Here is a 26,507-nt window from a genome sequence, read left to right on the forward strand (position 1 = left end):
GCAAGGACAAGATGAATATCACCTTAATATCAGACAGTATGATCCATATACCGGTAAATTTGACAATTATCTATTTATTTTCTTACTGTATGTATAGATTTTAATTTCGTATTGCATTTTATTTTTTATTTTTTTAGGTGATTAGAGAAATAAAAACGTTAGCTCAATGAATTACTACGCACACCGAATAAGGGTTAGACAACATCAAGACAATTGTATCCTTCGATATCGTCAGCTGTTCCATCAATACATTGTTGATATGTATGCTAAGGTCGAAAGCGAACGCTTGCGATTCCTTCGATTCAACCAGGCAAAACTACGATCGGAAGAATATATTCACTTACGAGATGCTGTTGCTGGAAACATCGATGGAAATTTAAATCCCAATGACATCGGTAATACTTTCATTTTACCTTCAAGCTACATCGGCAGTCCACGGAACATGCAGGAATACATACAAGATGCGATGACTTACGTACGTCATTACGGTAGACCGGATTTCTTTATTACATTCACATGTAATCCGAATTGGGAAGAGATACAAACTTTACTATTGCCAGGACAACAAGCCATTCATCGTCATGATTTAACTGCACGTGTGTTTAAACAAAAATTTAAATCCTTAATTGATTTTATTGTTAAATATTCAATTTTTGGTATCACACGTTGTTGGCTGTATACGATAGAGTGGCAAAAGCGAGGTTTGCCTCATGCCCACATTTTGGTTTGGCTTAAAGATAGAATCCTTCCTGAAGAAATCGATCAAATAATTTCAGCCGAAATTCCAGACCCATTAATTGATCAAGAATTATTTGATATTGTCACCAAACACATGATCCATGGGCCATGCGGTGCTTTCAACATGACGTCACCGTGCATGGAAAATGGAAAATGTAAAAAAAACTTCCCAAAGCCGCATACGAATGACACGATCACGGATATTGATGGTTATCCAATGTATCGCCGCAGAAGTACTGAGAATGTTGGCCACACATTTACAATGCGACTGCCGAACTTTCCAAATCAAGTTGAGTTTGATAATCAGTGGGTGGTACCATACTCACCACTACTTTCAAAAACTTACAAACCTCATATCAATGTTGAGCTTTGCAGTTCTGTTAAATCAATTAAGTATATTTGTAAATATGTAAACAAAGGCCGTGATTTGGCCATATTTGAAGTACGAAACATAAATATTAGAGAAATAATTAAAAATGCTTCAAATAAAATAAAAATGACATGGAAAGTTATTAACTGGGAATCTGGAAGAGCGAAAGACTGCAAGTTTGAATATTATCTAATAATAAACAATACAAAAATCCACTCTGAGCAGGAAGTAGCTTCTGCTTTTGAGAATTTTTTTTCTGACATTCCAGTTTCCATCTCAAGCACCCTTGTCTCCTCCACCAGTGTTGCCGAGTCACTTCTTTTGGAAAATGTTAAGGAATGTAAACAAAATTTCAAATTCAGTGTTGTTAGCCCAACAGAAATAATTAAAACTTTCAGATCCTTAGAAATGAAAAAAACTGCTGATATATGGGGCATATCTGTAAAAATAATAAGTTCTGTTATTGACGTCATAGCACCATATCTAGCACTAGTTTTTAATAGCTGTATTGAACATGGCGTGTTTCCTGACCTTCTGAAGTATAGTAAAATTACACCAATATTTAAATCGGGACTCACTTCTGACCCGAATAACTATCGCCCTGTTTCGGTGTTGCCGACCCTTAGTAAAATTTTTGAAAAAATTATTTTAAGCCAAATGCTTACTCACTTTAACACTTATAAGTTACTTCATATAAAACAATTTGGCTTTACTAGGGGACGCTCGACTACGGATGCAGGTGTTGAACTCATGAGGAATATTTTTGAGGCCTGGGAGGAATCACAGAATGCACTTGGTATCTTCTGTGATTTATCTAAGGCTTTTGATTGTGTTCAACATTCAACGCTGGTCAGGAAGCTATGCCACTATGGTATAAGAGGATCTGCACTCGATCTTCTGATCTCATATTTAAATAATAGGATTCAGAGGGTCGAGGTGAATGGCAGGAGATCTCCTGGGACTCCTCTCGGTATGGGGGTACCACAAGGGTCTATTCTTGGACCCTTCCTCTTCCTAATTTATATAAATGATCTACCTAACCTTGTAGAAAAAAAACACAAGGTGGTATTGTTTGCAGATGACACTTCACTTATATTCAAAGTGAAACGAAGCCAAGTTTTGTATGACGAAGTAAACAATGCTCTATCTGACATCGTGTACTGGTTTAGCGCCAATAACTTATTGTTAAATAATCATAAAACCAAATATATTAAATCCACCGCGCCAAATGTCAAAAATGTAGATGCGAATATTTTATTAAATGGAGAGGTGGTAAAACCAGTGGAATCTGCTATATTTCTTGGCATTACTCTTGATTCAAATTGCAGTGGGGCCCCCATATTGAAGGATTGGCGAATAGGCTTAGTTCTGCAGCATATGCGGTTAAGAAAATTAGACGGTTAACTGACATAGATACGGCGAGATTAGTATACTTTAGTTATTTTCATAGTATTATGTCCTATGGTATATTGTTATGGGGCAGTGCGGCCGATATTAATACTATATTTGTGCTGCAGAAGAGGGCTGTTCGCGCGATTTATAACCTAGGTCCTAAAGAATCATTAAGAGAAAAATTTAAAGAAATAAACATTTTGACTGTTGCTTCTCAATACATTTTTGATAATGTTTTGTATGTTCATGAGCACATTGAGGAATTTTCTAGAAACTGTGACATTCATAATGTTAACACGAGGAACAACGTCTAGTGAATTTTTACGAACAGTTAATGGTCGAGTATTCAATACATACCAGGATGCATGTCGTGAACTGCAATTGCTAGAAGACGATAACCATTGGGACTTAACGCTTGCTGATGCTGCGTTGACATCAACACCGAATAACATTCGTCAGTTGTTTGCAATTATTTTGACGACATGTTATCCCTCGCAAGCACAAAATTTGTGGGAAAAATATAAAAATTGTATGACAGAAGACATCTTGCACCGAATTAGACAAACAAATCAATGCCAAAACATAGATTATACACCAGAGATGTACAATGAAGCATTGGTCTGGATCGAGGATTTATGTGTTCTTATTTCAAATTTACCACTTAATCATTATGGTATGCCATCACCTAATCGTGCAGCCACCGACTTAGTCAATACCGATTTACAACGAGAAAAGCAATATGACCATGGAAGTTTAGCAACAATTATCATGAACAGTGAACCATTACTGACAGCAGAACAAAAAATTATTTATGATCGGATTATGCTGGCTGTTGCTGCTGAACAAGGCGGTTTTTTTTTCTTGGGTGCACCCGGTGGAACCGGTAAGACATTTTTAATATCGTTGATTCTTGCCAAAATACGGTCGCAACAAAAAATCGCATTAGCAGTAGCATCGTCAGGCATTGCGGCTACTTTACTAGATGGTGGGCGAACAGCACATTCAACATTCAAGCTGCCATTGGACGTTCATAATAAACCAGATGCAATGTGTAACATCAAAAAGAATAGTGGAATAGCTGCAGTGTTGCGGAAGAGTTCTTTAATAATTTGGGATGAGTGCACAATGGCACACAAATATTCACTTGAAGCATTAAACAGAACTATGCAAGATTTAAACAGCAATAATAAACTTTTCGGTGGTGCTATCTTACTTTTGTCTGGTGACTTCCGGCAGACCTTACCGGTTATACCTCGCTCTACTTTCGCGGATGAGATTAATGCATGTTTGAAAAAATCATTCTTATTTCGAAGTGTTGAAACACTTCGATTGACCATAAATATGCGAGTACAATTGCAAAATGATCCATCAGCACAAATATTTTCCGAACAACTACTTCTATTGGGAACGGTAAAATAGAACTGCAACCGAATACGCAATGCATTAAACTACCAGACAATTTTTGCACTGTTGTTCAGGATAAAAATGAATTGTTCAAAAACGTTGATGTTGACGAAATTAATTTCCAGATACAACAGTTGTTACCAGGCGATCTGATGTCTTTTAAATCAATCGATACTGTTGTTGATGAAAATGAAAGATTAAGTTTTCCGATTGAATTTTTAAATTCATTAGATATCCCTGGAATGCCACCACATAATCTTCGATTAAAGATTGGTTCCCTTATTATTCTGCTCCGTAATTTGAATCCACCTCAGTTATGTAACGGTACGCGTTTGTTCATCAAAAAGATCACCGGAAACATTCTTGAAGCAACCATTTTGGCTGGGAAGTTTAAAGGAAAAGTGGTCCTGCTGCCACGTATTCCGATGCTACCATCAGATTCTACCATACCCTTCAAAAGGATACCTACAGTTTCAAATTCGTTTAGCTTTCGCCATGTCTATAAATAAATCTCAAGGTCAAACAATGTCCATTTGTGGTTTAGATTTGGAAAATCCATGTTTTTCTCATGGGCAACTATATGTTGCGTGTTCACGTGTTGGGAAACCGTCGAATCTATTTGTGTTAGCTAAAGACAGGTTAACCAAAAACATTGTGCACCGATTGGTGTTAAATTAAATTGAAATTGAAAGTATTTATAATTCAAAAAAATAGATATTAATGTTTAAAAGTTTAAGACTGTCTGCCTTGCCTACCTCATTCATGAGTTTAAGCGTCACATGTTATTTACTGTATTATACTGTAATATACTTATTTGTTATAAAATTAAATGGAAATAATAAATCTGATAAATTTTTATTTTGTATTGATTTCTGCTTAATATCAAGTGTAAGAACATTTTAATCAATTGTGTTCAACGTACTTCCCCTTCAAATCTCAATCCTGTGAATTTGTATACTAACATCAACATTTTCGTCTTGGTTCGTAAATAATTTCATTGTACTAAAGGGTTATAGTAGTAGAAAGTCAAATAAGGAGATCACCATATTTTTTTACGAATACTATCTGTGTGAAAAAGCATAGTGGACTCCGTGACTGATGTTCTCTTATCGTTTCTCTTAGATTGTTTACTATAATGTAATATAACAAAAACTTTAGCCACAGCAACGCGTGGCCGGGTCAGCTAGTATTAATTAGTTCTACTGGTATTCTAACAATATTTTCCATTTTAAAAGAATAATAACTTCTCGTTAACTTCTCGTTACAGTTCTCGCGCTTCGCTGTAGCGGACGGTCGTGTGTCGAGTGCTGTAAAAAAATAAGTTGCGTTTATTTTACTGTACCTACAATATTTCTACCAGCTGAGCGTATTACAATGCCAAATATACAACGCACACCCAACAAAGAGACAAACAAATGTTATGGGTCAGACTCAAGTATATCGGGAAAACAGGATAAGCAAGTTTCTATGGCTAAATGGGTAAATATGAGACAGCCAAAAAAAGAAGCGAAGTAAGGAAGATACGGATTCAGACTCGAGTACCGTATCGGCCGATCCGATAAGGTATAAAAGCTGTCATCCAACCGATGCTCTGAGTGAAACTTTAAAAATGATCAAAGATGAAATGAAAAGCATGAACAGCATGCTGGCCTCAATGAAAGAAGAACAAGACACTCGTTTTTTAAGTCTACAGTCAGAAATGGCTGACATAAAAAGCCAAATAAGTGAATTTAAAAATACGAACGTCGAAATTGAAAAATCCTTGGAGTACCTGCATTCTAAAACTGAGGAGATGGAAACTTTCAATCAAAAATGTGCCGAAGTGACAAAAAAATGTGAGAGTAGAATGAAAGATATTATACAAAAAAATATTCACCTCGAGAAATGTAATAACGTGATGGAAGAACGGCTTGGAGCTCTTGAGCAAAAGGAACTAAAACTGAATCTAGAAATAGTGAATTTGAAAAAAATGAGTGATGAAAGTGTAATGCAGCAAACTATAAAAATTGCACAGAACCTGAAACTCGGCACAAGTGACATTGAAAATGCCTGGAGAGTGGGTGGCGAAAAAAACTTACGATCGAAAATAGTAATTAGATTTAAAACCACAGCTGGCCGTAGTGAATGGTTAAAATGCCGTAAAACACCAATAACTATGCAAACTTAGTACAACAATAATGACAACACACGAATCTATATTAATGAGCATCTGACCTATCAAAAGCATCTTTTGTTTTATACCACGAAACAAAAACTTAAAGAAATTTACAAGTTTATATGGATTCAAGAAGGTCGTATATTGATAAGAAAAGATGTAAATGATAAGAAGATATTCCAAGTGCGTTGTGAAAGTGATATTAATACTTATTTGCTGGAAAACTCACAAAAGTAAGGTATTTATTTTTGTCCACGCATTTATCTAAATTAGACAGTTATATTTATTATATACCCTATAAAAGTAAAAGTAATTATTACAATGGATGAAATGAAATTAACGATTTTTATGTTTCAAATTATACAAAATTGCAAAATTGGCAAGAAAATATACAAAAAGCGAATTTGGCATTACATATTGTTCATATAAATGTGTGCTCCCTACGTAAACATTTCAACGAGCTATTAATGTTATTAAACCCTTGCCTATCTAGCCTAGATGTTATATGTTTATCGGAGGTAAATATTAGAAAAGACGAAACATGCATGTACAATATAGATGGTTATAATATGTATTCGACACAAGACAGAATAGAAGAGGAGGGGGTATTGACATGTATATAAAAAATAATATTCAATTTCTACCTGAAACCGTGCATTGTTCATCGTTTGAAACTATATACGGACAAATAACTATTAGCGAAGATTGTTATAATACAAAATTAATGGTCATATACAGACCACCGATCATGAACAAAAACAAATTCATTACGGAAATCAGAAGAACACTTCACCGTACTTCTACACTTAAAAATATTATTCTAGTTGGTGACTGCAATATTAACATCCTTCAAAGCGAGCTAAACTCGACCGCAAATGAATACTTAAACACATTATCGGAACTAGGCTTACAATGTGGCATACAAGATGTGACTCGAGAAGCTATTGTTGCGGGTCGCCGGCAGGCGTCCTGCCTCGACCACATATTTGTGCGGAATGCAACAGCCGCTTCACTGCACTCATATACTGTAATGAGTAAGGTGGCCGATCACTATTTAATTGGACTTATGATCGAAGTTCCGAAACAGGTTTTCAACACGATAGCTCCTTATCTTGTTTACAATAACAAAGAAATAGCACGCAAAATACAGGATGTTCAGTGGTTAGAACTGCTACAGTGTAATAATAGTACCGAAATATATCATAAAATAAGTGAAATCTTTTGTGAAATATATGACTCTTTAAAAATGCATACCAACAATAGAAAAAAACGTGAAACTAAGGAATGGGTTACCAAGGAGCTGAAAAAGTATGATGGAATACAGAGATTTACTTTTTAGGCAATGGAAAGCTAAACCAGATAACAATCTACTTAGACTTAAGTATAATAAAAATTTTCCAACGCGGACTGCTGGCTGTCAGTATTGTCTGTCACTGTCACTCACTTTTTTTTTTCATTGATTGATTGATGCGTTCCGTGAAAAAATAACATAAGTCACTGACTTGTGTGATTTCTTTATGAAAGGGCTGAGTCGACCGCACTTACTTTGCACTAAATAAAAGAGTCTTGTGTGGTTTCTCCAAGGAAAAATATGCGTCTTTAAAAATGAGAACCGAACTCCTCGGAAAACTGAAGCCATCCTCCTCGTGACCGTCCCACGGAGAACATCAGGTCATTGGACGAGTATGAAGATTTTATTAATTCTGTGAGTTATTTCTAATCTTTACTAAGAGTCCTAAAGTGAATAAATCACTCAGTGAATTTCAAAGTGAAAGGTGAATTTCTATTTTATTTCTCAAGATTTAGAACTTTATTTACATTTTGATTTTATTATTTTCAATGTCGTTTTAAAAAGTAAAAAGATCTTAATTTTTACTAATTTTACTATTTTATACAGCTTATATTTCCATTTTGTATTTTCAATTTTACCGTGTGTATATAATTTTGTCTGTGTGTTCTGATGCTCTTTACGCTTTTGTAATTTTATTAAAAGGCATAAAAGGCATTTATTTTCTCAAAATTGATTCCTTTAGAATTCTTTTTGATGTCATTTCTTATACTACTAGATACTACTACTTAAATAATAACTAATTCCTAAAACAATTAAACCGGAACGGTCTGTTGAAGTCGATTCAAATAGCAACTCAGACAGTTCTCTTTTAGAAACGACACCCCATAAGCCAAAAAATAAAATGAGTGAAAAACTCACACTCCCATTTTTGACGAAGTTCATCAAACCATACAATGGGGATTGCGAATCACTTCCTGCATTTTAAACGAATTGTGAAAATGCAATTTCTTTAGAAAGTACGAAGTAACAGAACGCTCTTTTTAAATATATCGTGTCACAACTTGTGGGGAAAGCTCAATTAGCTCGTTTTTTAAAGAAATTTGGAAGTTGGCCCGAAATGAAACAGTTTTCACAATCAACTTTCGGAGAAAAGAAACACTCAACTCATTTATTACTTGATCTGCAGAACTGCAAACAACTTCCCAATGAAGATGTGACGCAATATTCATTGAGGATTGAATCCTGTCTCACACGGCTTCAATCTGATATACATTATAGCTGTGAGAGTGATAAAGAACTCATCGGTAGAATTGCTGCAATGGAAGACTTAGTTCTCAACACATTTTTATTAGGAATGAATTCAAACTTTTCACACATTGTGCGCTGTAGAAACCCCAAAACTCTCTCCGACGCGATAACTCACGCGATAGAATAGGAGAAGTTATTTAACTTAAATAAATTATCACAGAACTCTTCTAAATATTGTACTATACATACTACTATGTATCTTACAACGGTAATAAAGTATGCGTTTATTGTAATAAGCGCGGTCACTTGATCGGTGAGTGTCAAACGCTCAAGCATAAGAATGCCCAGCGAAATTTAAAACTTTCCCAGGCACCGATTCGGAACGCATTCGCACCGAAAGGTAATAATTCCCAGGTGCATATTATTGATGTAGATGGATGTAATGACAATCAAGATCATTTAAACTAAAAGGGCTTCGGCTCCGTGTCTATCGAAGCCTTGTCATGTCGTGTCATTAGAAATGACACAAAAATTATGTTTCTAAAGGTACTTTTCCCCGTGTTCCTAAATTTTAAAAATCACGGTCAACATCAAATAATGGCGAAAGTCATAATAAAAGGTTTAATTGTAATACTGAGCGTTCTGATTTTGAAGGCCATTTGCCCTGTGCTCAATCCATAGTTGCACAGAGTAATGTTCCTTATAGAGTAAATAATAATCGGAACTTATTTTATAAAACTCAGTCTTCTAATAGGTTTAAACAAACTGAATCTTCTGATTCTCAAGGACATCTGGGGCCCTGGGGTCAATCGAGTGTCAAGTTGCAAATTTAGATGATAATCATGATCATCATTTAAAAGAAGCTTTGGTTTAAGACCAAACTAATAGAGAAGGAGTTTATCTTGCAAACTGCATTGTCCGAATAAAAGATAATAAAAGAGTGAATGTTACTATTTTGAATAGTACTGATTCCCAAATTGAGATTAATGATTTTATAGTGATTGTTACACCTTTTGAAGAGAGTATCTCTTTAAATGTACAGCCTGTCAAATTAATAAATCATATTAATAATTTTAAAAAGGATAGGATCAATCAGGTTCTTGAACAAATACGTTGTTCACATTTAAATCCTCAAGAGAAGAAAAAGTTATTAAATTGCATATCAAATTATACTGATATATTTCATCTTGAAGACAAAACTTTATCGTGTACAGATGTAATTCAGCACTCTATCAATACCTGTGATTAAGCACCGATCCATGTAAAATCCTATCGCTTTCCCGAAGTTCACAAAGATGAATGAAATGAAAGAGGTTTAAAAACAACTAAAGAAAATGCTTGAATAAAAAATCATTTAACCATCTGCTTCCCCTTGGAATGCCCCTGTCTGGGTAGTTCCCAAAAAAATAGATGCCTCTGGTAAGCAAAAATGGCGTATTGTTATTGATTACCGTCGGTTAAACGATGTGACTTTTTCCGACTTTTTCTCTACCCCCATACAACATATTAGACCAATCAGGTCATTCCAAATACTTTTCAAATCTTGATTTGGCGTCTGGCTTCCATCAATTAAAATTAAATCCCAGTGACGTTGCCAAAACTGGCTTCAGTGTATAAACAAATGGTATATCAGGACACTTAGAATTTACCAGAATGCCATTTGGTTTAAAAAATGCTACATCAACGTTTCAACGTTTGATGAATATTGTCCTACTGGTCTTCAAGGTCTTCATTGCTATATATACCTTGATGATTGTATTATCTATTCCCACGACCTTCAATCACACATAACTAAGTTAAAATTTGAAAGATTTAGAGAAGTTAATTTAAAACTACAGCCGGTTAAGTGTGAATTTCTTCGACGTGAAGTCGCTTATCTTGGTCATGTCATTACTGACAACTGTGTTTAGCCAAATCCTGCAAAAGTTAAAGCAATAACAACAAATCAACGAGATATTAAATCCTTTCTTGGTTTAACTGGTTACTTTCGCCGTTTTATTGAAAACTATTCGCATATTACAAAACCTCTTACATCTCTATTTAAAAAAAGATGTTATTTTCAGTTGGTCTTTTGAACAAGAACAAGCGTTTAATATACGAAAACAAAAACTTATAAGTGTAACACTACTTCAATACCCTGATTACAACGAACGATTACAAGAAACCACTGACGCATCAAACTACGCTATTGGTGCAGTTTTATCACAAGGTGAAATTGGTATGGACAAACCAATCGCTTATGCGTCTCGCACTTCAAATAAAGCAGAAGGTAATCATTCAACCACAGAAAAAGAACTTCTAGCAATTCTATTTGGTGTGAATACATTCCGTCCATATATTTATGGTTACAAATTTAAAATTGTCATCGTCCTTTAGTGTGGTTGTTTAATGCTAAAGATCCTGGTTGTCGATTATTAAGATGGCGGTTAAAGTTAGAAGAATGCGACTACGAGATTATTTATAAACCCGTTCGAATAAATTCAAACGCTGACGCTCTGTCTCGTAATCCGGTTAACGTTGTTTTTCATTCAAACTTAAAGCATTCTAATTATGAACAACACTTTAAAGATCATTTTACTAAATCTTTTTCAAGTGATACTAAAATTGAAGAAATAAATGAGTCTTCATTTAACTAAACATCAGTGTTATTGACATCAATTAACGCAGCCATACTGGCCTGACAATTCGTGAACGCGACCAGGTTTTCTTCAGAGTCAGTTGGCATGTAAACGCACATAATCAAAAATAACGCGGCATCTAAATTTACTTTAATAGCAGCCAATCTGTCGCTCGCGCAGTCATAGTAACATTCGAAAACATCGATTTTCTCAACAGAATAGCACAGCCTCCATATGGACGCACCTTTAGAACTCCAGAAGACGTGTCCACCGAGGACTTAACAAAGTACGCAAATTCACCATTTATTTCATTGACGAAGCCAAGATCATGGGGTAAAAAGCCATGTCTCTTGTAATGCCAAAATATCGGCGAAACGACACAATGATCTTACTTGCTCTATAGATCCTTTTACACTCCTGCAATTGAACGTGACCATTTACTTAATTTTTTAGCTCTGTAGAATCTCTACGTTGTCGGTAACTACGGTATACGTGTACAGGAACGTGTTTATTTTACTCGTCGGTATTGTTATTTTAAAAGAGTTGAAGGATGTTTCCTTAAATTGTTTGAGCATCTCAATTTCTCTCTCTCTGTAATATAGTCAATAATATCAGCTACAGGGACGGTCTTCATAACTCTAGAGACGTAAATAGAACATTGTGATTCAAATACGCGAATCTTGCCCGCTGTTTCTAGTGTTCCTCGCAAATTATTAAAATGTTTGCGTTTTTTATTCCTTATCAGTGTAAACTCGTCATCGTCACTCCGTTTCAGCTTTAAAACACTCTGAACATGCATTACCTTATTTTGCATATGGGTTACTTTTGAACGCCGTGAACTGGCCGACTTGTGTACAATATCTCTGTACGTTGGCGTAACTACCGATTCAGCTGGCATCAACGGAATCGGACACGCTATCTTTGTATTTGGTACAGGCACAAGCGGAAGCGATGTTGGGTGTACGGGTGTTGTAGGTTTGTTTTCCTCGGTTCTCTTAGATATTTGTTGTTCAAAGGAGTTGTGCAATTCGACGAGTTCCGCACTTATTCTCGTTTGAAACTTGTACAATACTGTCTTCATGATCATCATATCTTTAAAAGTCGAGTTACATTAACGTAGTCAAATGAAACCGGTGGTAATCGGTTCAAGTCTCCAGCCACGAAAGAGTTCGTGCATCGAACCCAAGACCTTTGTTCTACGCTACGGCTGGCAATCTCGCATTCCGGGCCCGGCCGCAGGGGTTGCAATTTGCAACGCGGCCAGAACCGCGGCTACGATCGTCAGTTGCACATACAGCGCGCTTCAAAATGGACGTTCAGGAAATAGCAGTGCTTTTGTATCTTATAAGTAAGAAGCGGAACAAGAAAAGAAAACAATATTGGGTTCATCCCTTGCTACGTGAAAGGCTAACAAAGGGATTATTTCATACTTATTTCATCGACCTCCAGCAACATGATGACAAGTTCTTTAATTATTTGCGGATGAGCAAGTCTTCGTTTGAAGAACTGTTAAGAAAATTAAGTTCATCAATCACCGGCACTGTAACTAAATTTCGCCCCTGCATTTCTGCCAAGGAAAAACTTGTAGTAACTTTAAGGTAAGCCTATGCCCATCTACTTTTATTCAAATTATTTCTTTACGGTCCCTGTGTCTGTTTAATGAAAAAGGATGCAGGTAGATAAATGAAACAAGTAGGTGCATAAAAGTATTTAAGTACTGTATTATCATAATCAAAGATGCAGTTGTTCAATAATTATTAAAAAACGTTTGAATTATTTCTGACTCTTGCGAAGCCTGAGAGTAGTTTGATTCGGGTGATTAGGTAGAATTTTCTTCTCTTCCTGAATCCAATGGCGGCGGCAGTTCACTGGGACGTGACAGAGAAGGGCGGCATCCGATTGCTTAGTAAAATATCCCTGTTGATATTCCTGATGGTTGGTATAACTGCTTCGAGGGTAAGTAGGTTGGCTGTGCCTGGTCATAGGTTCAAAGTGGATTGGATCATATCTTCCACTTTGAGCTCAGTGGATTAGATTAATCATTTCCATCTTGGTTGTGAGCTTCGCAGATTCGGGTTTTTTTTTGAAATCCTTTACTAAGGAAAGCATAAATAATCTGTCAGTGTCGTCTTCGAGAGCTGATTCACGTTGAATTCTTGAATTTATGCTTTCTTTTTGAAACCGAAACAAGATTTTCTTTTTCGAAATTATTGTCTTCCTTTTTCTTCTTTGATCTTGGCTGTCCATGAGATACTGATTCGGGGGTGGGAGGAAATATATTTTCCGCATCATTTAAGTTAGATTCTGTTGTATTCGGTTCCACCGTAACTTTAAGGATGTTCCTTAATTCTCCCTAAGTATATTTTAAGGTGTTGAAAATATACATAGGGAGATTTACGTTTCGCTGCGGCGCCACTTTTTGCGCCTATGACACGTCGTAGCTCCCTGAGGAATTAGTCCCTTATATTTTTCCATTTTTTTTTGGAGTGAATTACCTGGAAATGAAAAAAAAGTTATCATAACGTGTTTGTTTGTTCCAGATACCTAGCATCTGGATGCTCCTTCAGAGAACTAAATCATTCATTTCGCATTGGACACACAACTGTTCGAGAAATTGTACTTAAGGTTTGCGTCGCCATATGGCAAAATATAAAAGACATTGCCTTTCCACAACTCGATTGAGACAATTGGCTTAAAATAAGTGAAGGATTTAGGAACAGTTCGCAATTTCCTAACTGTACTGGAGCTGTGGACGGAAAGCACATAAAGTCATTCAGCCGACCCATACAGGGTCACTATATTATAACTACAAAAACTATTTCTCTATTGTGCTGATGGCTATATGCGATGCCAACGACAAATTTATATGCATAGACGTCGGCGCATATGGAAAATGCAGCGATTCATCGGTATTCAAGAACTCGCATTTTTATGAAAAACTTACAAATAATGATTTAGACATGCCAGACAAGAGACCGATAACCGAAACAGGTGTGCCTCTGCCTTTTGTCATAGTTGGCGATGAAGCATTCTCTTTGTCAGAAAATATAATGAGACCATATGCCGGAAGAAATTTGACAGACAAGAAAAGTATCGACATAGAATGTACTTTCGGGATACTAGCCAACAAGTGGCGAATTTTTCATCGTCCTCTTGATGTACACAGAGAATTTGCTGTTGCAATCATAAAAGCATGTTGCGTCCGTCACAACTATGTACGGGAGCTAGATGGGTACAAATTCGAAGACACGTTGTATATTCCTGCGACTATTGAAGGAATACCTCCCTGCCAGCCTTCAAGAGGAATAGAACATCTACACAAAACAGAGATCTATTTGCTGACTACTTCGTGGGTGAAGGACAACTCCCGTGGCAAAATCGAGTAGCTCTGAGAACACAATAAAATAAACATTACTTACCGAGTTCGTTTTTGTTTCACTACCAAATATTTCTGTGATCTCTTCCCACATCATCCTTTTTAAGTCTCGGTTGGCGTAGTCTTCACAAGACATGTCCCACAACGACCTCCTTGTCTCAATCTCGGTTATAAATCTTTCCGTGTCGAAAGACATCGCGATGATCACAAATCACGCTATAGTTCCACAATACGTGCGGCCGCCGCGGCTAGTGCGCGCACACTGGTGATTTAACTACAATAATTGCAATTGATCTCAGTGGCCGCAGCGGCCAGCCACTGAACACGGGCCGCAAATGCGTCGCTTCGATCTCGCTGGCCGCTGCGGCTCGGTGTAGCCGCTGGCCGCGTGCGGCCAGGTGCGCGTACTCTATGGCGATTTCATACTAATGTATCTATCTCGCTGGTCGCTGCGACCAGGCCGCTGCGGCCTGGCCGCTAGTGCGTTATTGCGCTTAGTGTCTCGTCTTTATAGCGGTAAGGAAAAACTTTAACTTCTCTGACGTGCGAGAGGCGTAACTTCTGTGTGGTATAGTCTAGGGAAGAGATAACTATATATCGGAGATGTGCTATTGATGCTGAGTTTTTGGGTATACCTACCTTAATACCGGATTTTTTAGGCCTCGTACCGCACTGAATAAATAAAAGTTTAATACAGTGCGTTACGAGGTTGCGAACACCTCGTACCGCACCCTACGCTAGCTTCAAGCGGTTAGTATTGTGTAACTGTGCCCGCGACGATATAATAAGATGTCGAAATGTTGCCGAAGAAAGTTAATTAATAATATTATTGATGATGAAGACGAGTTGGGTGGTAAATCCAATTGAAAATTACCGATATTTGAAAAACTGGTAAGTCTCCAAGCAATATTTACAAATTATACTCATACAAATTATTTAAGTTTTCTTTAGTGTTAATTCCGCCAATATTTGTTTTTAAAACAATTCGACACGTGTTTCGCCTCTACACGAGGCATCCTCAGGACGTGTTGTCTCGCCAAAATCTGGCACGAGACTGAATCAAATGAGCCGGAAGCCGCTCTTTTATACCCTCGTCCCATGAAATGACGCGCCGATAAAAACAATAATAATTTTAATATTTTACATACATTTTATTTTATCTATAGAATCTAAACTAAATAATCTGCCCACAGGCGGCGGCAGATTTAGGTAAATCAATTCATTGATAATAATAATCGCGACAAAAACCGTACAATTCGCCTTATTTGGCGCCAAAAAAAGGATTTTTGTCTCCTGTTGGCGGTGGGGTTTATTAAGCCTCGTGCCACTACAACCTCTGGTTCAGAACGAGGTTTCAAACGTCTCGTAACGCAGTAATGGAAAGTACAGATAAATCGGTGACGCTGGGAACGTGTTAAGCAGTCATCAACTCGATGTACCGTCTGGAAGCATTCGACAAATCTATGTGAAGCTAAGCTAATAATTATGAAAACCTGATATTTGATAATGGGGATTCAAAACAGACAAGAAGTTCAACTTGCTTTTATGATGTGTATGGCAGATATTTTAGAGCCCTTGATGTGAAATCGAAAATAAAATGCAAGAGTAACGGCCTGGCCACGGGGATCAGCGGTGCGAACGGCGAAGCGAGAGGCGAGGCGACCATTCACGCTGCGCCGTTTGCAGGCCACGCATCAGACACGTTCGCTGCCGCGACCAGTAAGGAAGTTCGACAGCGAAATGTCTTTATCGAAATTATCTCGATAATGCTTGGAAAGTAATAGTTTTTTGGTTCAAGACCTAATATTTGAAAGAGATTGTGGAGTACATGATTTAAATAAGAATCGAGATAAAGATGGAGAATTCCACAAGAAGTACGAGAAATACAGAATATATCCAGAAAAAATTTTTAGGTATACCAGAATGAGTAATTAAACAATTCAATTATATTCTTATGAATATTCAACCAGAATTGGAGAAACTAAAATTATGCAAATAGAATTTTAAGTGCCGCTGAAAAATTGTTTTTGACATTAAGGTGTGTATATATACCCTGATCATATTTTTTGAAACTAAATCTATTTGGAACTATCTTTGCCCAAAATATGACCAGCTAATTAAATGTTACCCTTTAAATTATTTTTCAAGAAATAAAAACACTTTTTGATAATTATGTTATTTAATGAAAAAATCTAAATTGTATGTCAGTAATATTTCGTACAACTAGGTAAAACAAAAAACAACTTCTGACTTGTTGACTAAATTAACTTTAGAATGAATAATGAATTTTGAACTTTTGTCTTTTTTATTCTTTTCAATAATTTTGAATTATAATAATCAGTCTTTTCGATGTTACTCATATGTAGTTAGGGGAGGGATGGGCACTTTTTCACAATTTAATGCATAAAAAATCAGATTTTATAGATAATCAATATTTATTGCTAATTCTTATTGCACCACACATTTGGCTAGATATCTTAGAAAGAACTATCTTAAAATTATTATAATCAGTTTCAACATTACAAGATAATTTCTGATATAAGTCAAAAATGGCAGGGAGGCTTGGGCATGGCCTACAAAACACTTAATATCTATAATAGATTCCAAAAATAAAAGTTTATTAACAAATAAAAAACATCTTAAATAGTATCTTAACTTAGATTAGGTATAACCCATAAAGGTTTATCAAATGTGTACTTAGAGCTACCACGTTTGGTTTTATTGCTTGTCTTTGGTACTGGCAATTTAGTTTTGATTTCGTTTAGTGGGACACTAGCTATGTCATCTACTTCAGGAAAAAAAAAGGTGTTTTTATTCTTACTCAGCCTCATAAATTTTATTGTATCCATGGTATGACTAATGTCTTCGATTCGGCCGACATAGTGAACAACAGTCTTTTTTGTATTAAACTGAACGAGCACAAAATCATTCATTTGAAAATTTCTGTCAATCATTATCACATCATCTTCATCTAAGTTCTTCTGACGTTTCTTAAACAAATGATCCCTCAGAACTGTCAGCGAGTAAAATATTTTCTACATCACTATCACTATTGCTCATTTGCCTTTTCTTTACTCTATTTGAAGTTAGTTCTGGTGGAAGTTTAGGAATCTGTTTCTTCTCTGTGTTTTTAAAAACCTTTTTTTCCTGCCTCTCTCTTTTAGCCCTGTTCTTGGTTTGTCTTTCTTATTCTGCTAATTCTATTAGTCTCTTTTCAGGTGTGTCTGTCAATAATCTTGTTTTCCCTTTCTTCCTTGTATTTTTAATCAGTTTTCTTGGGCAAGCCTTTGGGTGTGGTCTGACTATTTCAGGGGTCATAACTTCAGTGGCTTCAGTTGTTATTTGATCTGTAGCAAATGACGATGAAGAATCAGCAACAGAAATGTTACTTAAATTAACAGGATCTGCTTCAATTTGATTTTCTCTTTCAGGCAGTTCTAGAAAGACTTGAGTTGGTCGGATTATAGGGTCATACCTGGACGATGACGCTTCATCAGTTATGAGTGCATCGCGATCAGTGACAGAAGAGCAAAGAAAATCTTCATTTGAGAATATACAGGGTGGCGCAATAGAACGTGCATATTTAAAATATTGATTAAAAAATAAATACAAAAGGTATAGTTAAAATAAAACTGAGGTATTATTAAGAAATAACCGAAGTTTATTTTTTAAAAATAACATCGTCTAAATAATGACCCTCTCTATGACGACACTCCTCTAATCGCAAACGGAAGTTATTGAAAACTTTCTTCAGTAATGCTGTTGTAATTGCTGCCATTTCACCACGGATATTCTCCTTGAGCTGATCGATGTTTTTCGGATTATTGCTGTAGACTTTGTTCTTGAGGTATCTCCAAAAAAAAGTCAGGAGGCGTCACGTCTGGATTACGTGGGGGCCATGGGATATCACCTTTTTTCGAAATCAGTCTGCCAGGGAACATCTGTTTCACAACCGCCATGGAGTCATTTGATGTGTGACAGGTAGCTCCGTCTTGTTCAAACCAAGTCCTAGAATTCACTATTCTTGAATTTTCAAGCTCTGGAGCCAAAAAACCTTCCAACATCGCAACATAGCGTTCGGTATTAACAGTGACGTTTTGCCCCCGCGCATTTTCAAAGAGATTGCTGCCCATACTGTCACTTTAGGACTATGCAGTGGTTTCTGGTGCTTGAGTTTGGGATTCTCACTGTTCCAGTAACGACAATTTTGACGGTTTACGAACCCATTGATATGGAAGTGGGCCTCATCTGAGAAAAGGATATTGTCAAAATTGGAAAATCGATTAAGCATTTCATTAGCAAATGCGAGGCTTGCTCCGAAGTCAGACTCTTTCAATTCTTGTGTTAACTGCAGCTTGTAAGGATGCAGTTTAAGATCCAAGTTTAAAATTCGTTGCAAACTTCGTCTCGATAAGTGTAAGACAGACGATCTCTTGCGAGTAGACATTTGTGGATCTCCTCGTACAGACTGCATAACTCTCTCAATATTGTCGTCAGTCCTAGATGTTCTTGGACGACCTTTTGCTTATGGTTTAAACGTTGAACCAGTCTCTTCAAAACGCTGTACCCATATTTTAATTAAATTAGCACTCGGAGCTTCACTAATTTGCCGTAGTCCATATTCAGAACAATATAAACGCCTAGTAACGATGTATGAACGAGAGTTCTCGTAAAATGCGCGCACGCAAAATGCGCGACGCTTCCCGTCGAAGTGACTCATAGTGACTAAAACTCCATGAGCCCGCCTACCCAACGATGCAGACTCCCCCCGCCCGCGCACTTTCTACCCCGCGAAAAAAGATGATGCAATATGCACGTTCTATTGCGCCACCCTGTATTTGAATTTAAAGGCCATATCCCAGGTTCTTCAAATCCTTTTTGTATGTTTTGTGGTTTGAAAGCTAGAGGTATAGCAATGGCTGCTAGTTTGGGGATATCATAGATGGTTTATTATTATTTTATCATAGTTTTTCCAGGATTGGCGACCATCCAGTCTGTTAAAGCTTTATTTAAGTAATTTTTGTGGTCCATACACTGTTAAGTCAAGTGGCTTTAGCTTGTGGCTACAGTTTGGTGGAAAGGTCATCGTAACAATTCCAACTTCTTTACAAAAGTCTGAGACTTCCACAGAAATATGGCTCTCATGATTATCAAGGAGCAACGACACTGGATTTTCAGGCGTTTGTTTTGCATATTTCGCAAAATGATGCATATATTTAATGAAATTTGAAGATGTCATCCATCCAGACGGATGTGTTGAGCCATCTGATCCAACGGGGGCATCATGAAGTGGGGTTTGAAGTTTACTCTTGGGAATATAAAGTACGGAGGTATTGAATTTCCAATAGCATTGATTCCACAGCACACTGTGACAAAGGAGCCTCTCTCTGCAGTAATTAAAAATATTTCAAAAAGATTAATTAAAGCAAATCCTCCTATACTCAACATATAGGAGGGAGCATTGGGCATGCCTCACATCAAAATGCCAATCGCTCCCTCTGTATAAATTTTCAACATAAGTTACCGGTATTTTTTTATTTAGGTATTTAAGCATAAATTTCAGTTTAATTTATAAGTTAGTAAATAAACATTAGATTTATAATAAAAAATAGACATACCTTTCGTTAGTTTTCTGTTTATTACGATCCGAAACCACAACAAAATATTTACTTTTTCGAGCGCATAACCCTCAAACGTGTCTGTGTTTGACAACTGACACAAATGACAGATAGTCTATGGATGAACAGTGTTGCCAGTCGGTAAAGTAAATTACCAAATAAAGAAAAAAATAAAATCTGTGACCGGACTGCCCGTCCCTCCCCTACCTCCCCTACTCTATTCGTTATTAAAGTTATTATGGTTTGGCTGAGTAGAGTAACCATAGCGCCTATAAGGTTCTCCATACATAGCGACATTTATTTCGTCTAAAAGAGCCTGGTTTATTTTATTTCTCAACCTCATTTTTTGGATAGTAGGTAGTTTTTCCAATTCCGGCAAAATACGCATTCAAAAATGGTAGTCATCTGATTTTTTTTCAACTGGTGTATTCTTAGACATATCGTTATCTAAAAGTTTTAAAGGTTTTTTGTTGCTTAAATTTATGCTGTGGATGGCCAGACGTCCAAATAGCTGGTCTAGCCAGTATTTCAGTAATAAAAAAAAACTCTGTATCCATTTTTCGCCGCGAAAATGACTAAACTTAATTTAATCCCTGATCTATTCGCCGCGACTACCGCTCGACTCCGTGGCTCGCGCCGTCCAGATTTTTTGCCATGCCTTTGTTTTGCTCGCCCGCCGCGACGCCAGTTGCCAGCGCGGTTCGCTCGGTACATTTCGCCGGTCGCCGTTGCGCGTGGCTTGATTAGTACATTGCTATGAGTTTATTTCAGTCGCCAGACGCTTCGCCGTTCGCACCGCGCGAATATTCGCATCGGCCAATGTCCAGTGGCCAGGCTGTAACAGTGCATAATTGTGTCAAATTCTAATGAAAATGCAACAAAGCGTATATAATGAGCGTACCTATTTAAATTAATGTAATTATAAATGTAGTACAAATAGTAACTGATATAGATTTTGTAACTAGCAGTCTTTACACAATTAAATAAATATTCGGAAAGGAAAAATAGGATACATTAGTGTTACTTCCTTGAATCAGCTGATGCGATGACTTTTAAAATTCCAATACAGATATTATAATATGCAGGCTACTCTCGCACGGGTAAGGTACAGTTGCTCGATAGTACACAATCTTGTTGTAATGGCTGCAAAGTGCAAGACGCGCTGCCACGTTGACTCGTGTTTTATTGTTTCGTAATCTGAAGACTGCAGTCCTGTCACGGTTGCCACTTTTGGTGAGCGAATGAGTAAAACGTACACAAATTCTTTATAAATATATAATTAGATGGTTTTATAAGAATCTCACTTTGGCTGGCTTATTAGTGGTCCTTTGGATAACTGTGCCCCACCTAACAATCACGTGAATTGTAATTTTACAAGAGAATTTGTTAATAATTTATTGCAAAGGTTTTGGGAAGTTGAAGATGTTAGTCAAGTTTTTAATAATATAACATTCACTCCCGAGGAAAAGTTGTGCGGGTCACACTTTATAGAGAATACAAAACGATGATCAAATGGTAGATTTTCAGTTCAAATACAACTGAAAGAAAACCCTGAAGTGACTCATTCTACTTAGCTAAGAAGAGATATCTTAACTTAGAGAATTAATTGAATAGAAGAAGTTAAACTACTAAAGTCAGAGTGGTTTTTAACGCTTCCGCAAAAACAACTTCTGGAAAATGGCTGAATGATATTCAGTGTATAGGGCCAGTCATTCAAGATGATTTGTTGTATATTTTGTTGCGCTTCAGGTGTTTCCAATATGTTAAGAACGTTCCGGAGACATTCAAAAATATACCGACGGGTTGAAATCCTTGTCAGCGTCACCTGTAGCTCATTCTGTGGAGAGACAGTGAACCTTCCTTGCAAGTTCCATCACCAGATAATCGTTTACAATCGAAAAAAAAACAATAATTATTAACCATTTCCAAAAAATATAAATATTTTTGATATTGCAGCTGAATACTGTTACGTACGGGACAGCTTCGGCGCCGTATTTAAGTACACGCTGTCTGCTTCGGTTGGCTAGAGAAAGTACCGAACCTGTTGTTTCTACTGCGATAATTACTATTGAATTGTCTAAGTTCACACAGGCTGAGTGTATCTACGAAGTGCAAAATGTGGGACGTAGTTGGTGCATCTGGATTTAAGTACATTTCGCATGGAACTCACGATATGGAGCTCATGTTAAAATCTCCTATAATATTAAACTTATCGAGCGGATTGTTATTAATCAAAGATATAAGTTTGCATAGAAAGTTGTTAAGCTTTGCAGTAAAACTATTCCCATAGTTACGTTCGCAAAGATAGAGAGAACAAATGTGTAGTCGAAATGTTGTTTTCCGACGAGATGCCGTTTTCAACAGGGTAACCCATGCATCCTCGGCATACGACTGTCATTCAAATCTGGGTGTAGCCAGCAAATCACGTCTAATGGCTACAAGGACACCACCAGGTGACTGCCCTTGTGCTAAGTAATCACGGTCACGTCGAAAGACTAAATACCTATTATGAAACAGTTCACTGTCAGAGATTCCTTTAGTGAGCCATATTTCAGTGAGTGTTATCACAACATGATTGCTCAAAGAAATATTTCTTACCTCTGTTTTAGTTCGTAACCCCCGTATATTTTTGTGATAAATACTTAGATTATACACTGTTACAGACAAGACAATTTCTAGATCAATAATATATTGGAATAAGTCCATATTGTATACCAAACCATATACCCCATATACCCGTCAGCGCTTCCTATTCGAAATAGATAAATAACAATATACAAATATACTTATGAACAACAAGAAACATAATTATTAGCAAATGAGAAAAGCAGGCAGAAACTTTTTTAGAGTAGTAACGTCATATTCTACAGAGACTACAAATACTAATAGCACATACATTGATAGTGCCAACAGCATATTAAATAACAAGTTTAAGTATGGTAGAAGAATTACAAGTAATATAAAATATTGAATAGACAAATCTTATAGGTAAAATAAGTAATTCTGACAGTATTATTATCGTATCTTTTGAATATCCTGTTCTCTCTTTGTATGGTAAATCTTTTTGAAGTAGAATCGCCCCGAACAAAAATCTATGAATGTTTGACCCACACGAACTGAAAATTATGTTGCGAGGCGAGTGCTTTGGTTTTCGTAAGCAGCATTTTGTTTCTAGTGGTGAAGTTTTCATTTACAAAAAATTTGCCAGTTCCAGAAATCTCAATATCCCGATGTGTGATACGGTCTTTTACGGAGCGTGCAGCAGCAATAAAATTTTCTTTACTATATCGGTTTGTGAATGATAATACTATATTCTTGACGTTATTGGTGCCTGTTGGACAAAGTTTATTTGATCTTTAGATACAGGGCATGAGATTTTGTTACCAATTTTTTAACTACATCAAAAAGATTTTCTTTGTCTCTGATCGGTACGCCTTTTATCTCTGCATTGTTAGAGCGAAGCCATTGATATTTGTTAGCAAGCTCTTCCTCTAGTTTGGTCACGAGAACCTTGAGTGGTTGCAAACATTCTTGATCCTTCTCTACCCTGGTCAGATTAGCTTCAAGTGACGAGCTCTCTTTGAATAGTCAGACGCAGAGGCTTTAAAATCACTAAGCTCTTTTTTTACGACCTGCATATCCGCTACAAGCCTGGAGAGTTGCGCCAGTTTAAAATTGATGTTTGTTAATTCCTGTATGATGGTTTCCAAACTTACCGATGGTGGCGATCCACAACCATAACCTTAGTTTTAGACCTGTTTATAGTGAGACCCAGCTCAGCGCTGACGCTCTCCATCCTGCTAAGAAGTTCATGCATTTCAGCCTCGTTGGCTGCCAACAGAGTGGTGTCGTCAGCATAAAGCGTAAGTTTGTGAGTTTATGCCCGCCAATGTTGATTCCACCGCTGCAGCCGTCGCAGGTCTTTCGTACGATGTACTCGCCGTATACGTTGAACAGGATGGGCGAAAGTATACAGCCTTGTCGAACTCCCTTTTCAAAACCAAAAGGACCCGAAGTCATCTGGTCAACCTTCATAATTCCTTGGCTGTTATAATATAATGCCTGGATCAGTGCTGTTAGGTGATTAGGTTTGCCAAGCTCACCAAGTACCCTCCACAAACAATCCCATTCCACGCATTCGAAAGCCTTGCTGTAGTTCACAAAACACATTACCATTCAAACTCGTAGCATTTCTCCACCAGATCTCGCACGTTCAGGATTTGCTCTCTGGTACCTTTTCCCTTGACGAAACCAGCCTGCTCCTGTGAGATCTGCCAATCGAGGTGATACCGAATCCGGCCGTTGATTACATGAAGCAATACTTTGCTGGCATGTGATATTAGCGCGGTAGCTTTCACAACTCCTGGTGGACCCCTTCTTGTGCAGTGGTAATATTGTTGTGTCCACTCTTCAGGCCAAACGCCGTCTTGCCAGACCTTGTTGCAAATACTATGCAGTGCGTCAACCCCCGAGTCACCCAAAGCTTTGAGAACATCAGCTGTTACCTGATCAGGTCCTGGCGCTTTTTTACACTTAAGTTTTTGTAATGCGGCTGTTATTTCGGACCGTAAAATGTCTGGCTCCAACTCTAGGGCCGCCCAGTCTGTGCGACTGTCAACCACTGAAGATGACTTTTTGTATAGCTGTTCACAGTATGAGCGCCATCTCTCTGCTATCCTGTCAAGTTCCATCAGTGGTCTACCATCGGGGTCCTCTATGACCCATGATTTGGGTTTGAACTGCCTGCTCAACAAACGTACTCTTTTAAACAAGTCTGCTGTTTGTAACTTATTTGCATGCGATTCCACTTCACTGCAAATGTTGGTGATAAAGTGGTTTTTATCAAGGCGACAGCTTTTCTTAATAGCTCTGGATAGTTCAGAGTATTCCTTCATTACGGCAGCGTTCTGCAGTCCTTTGATTTTGGTCTCCTTCCTCCTCTGAATTAGATTCCATGTGTGCTCTGAGATCCATGTCGCCCTCTTATGATCTTTATTGCCTTTCGGGACAAGTTGCTTAAGGTACTCATTCATAATCGCTTTAAGATGTTTCCATTGTGAATTGACGTCAGTGGTAGCAGTCAGTGGGGCCTCGGCCAGTCTTTCCTCGGTTAGGTTCCGGAAGCATATTCTCTCTGACGGGTTCAGGGATCTAGTCACGGGCCGTGAGGACTTATGGTTCACCTTTAACCGCAGAGAAAACACAGCCACCAACAACACATGGTCAGAGCCACAATCAGCACCAGGGAATGTTTTTACATTTTTGACAGATGACCTCCAGCGGGTATTTATCATAATATAATCGATCTGGTTTCTGTTTCGCTCCCCAGGAGATCTCCAAGGTGAGAGGCGTCTTGGGTGATGCTGGTAGAGAGTGTTCATGATGGCGAGTTTTCTTCCTAAACAGAACTCCGCCAATCTCTGTCCACGCTCGTTCCTGATGCCCAGGCCATACCTTCCAACAATACCGGAATGGGAGTGTGTGCCAGGTTCGCTTTTGCCAATCTTAGCATTCCAGTCGCCGATGATGATAGTTATTTGGCGGGCAGGTATATCATCAAGCGTTTTTTCTAGGGTCCCGTAGAATTCGTCAATATCTTCATCGGACGCTGTCGAAGTGGGAGCATAGACTTAATGTTACCCGCTCATATTTTCTCCGTCTTCTTGAATATATGGACCAAAGTTCTATTCCAAGACTTTTATATTATATCATTGGAATTATTAATTACAAGTACATATTTGAAAATTTTGCTATTTTTTTGTCAGAGTGCATTTCCGAATTATGTTCGGGTAATTCTGAGTGATACTCAAAAAAGGGTTTTAAGTAGTTAGACTTAAAGTACGTGTTTCTTTTTCGTTCAGATTTACCCTCGCGAAATTTATAAATACAGTAGAGCGTCGATTATCCGAACTAATTGGAGGACATGGGTGTTCGGAAAACCGGTATTTTCGGATAATCGAACTAGCTATTGTATTGATTCAGCCATACATATTGACATACATACTGTAAATGAATACCATATTACATTTTACATTATATCTTTAATGACAAATAGGAAATAAACAAAACAAAAGTGCAGACAATCTTGTAGTAAAACTTGTCTTTACTAATTACAATTAACGCTTAAAAAAATCTTGAATCTTCGTCTGCCGAAGCAAACCTACCCGCTTACGAGCGGCTAGATCACGTACTTTTTTGAGAACAGATATTTGTTACTAGTCGCTCTCGGCCTGTGTTTCAAACCAGCACAAGGCAATATCTAAGCAAGTAAACGCTTCAGAAGCACTAACTATGTTT

This window comes from Leptidea sinapis, chromosome 29, assembly GCF_905404315.1.
Source record: "Leptidea sinapis chromosome 29, ilLepSina1.1, whole genome shotgun sequence".
Classification (NCBI taxonomy): Eukaryota; Metazoa; Arthropoda; class Insecta; order Lepidoptera; family Pieridae; genus Leptidea; species Leptidea sinapis.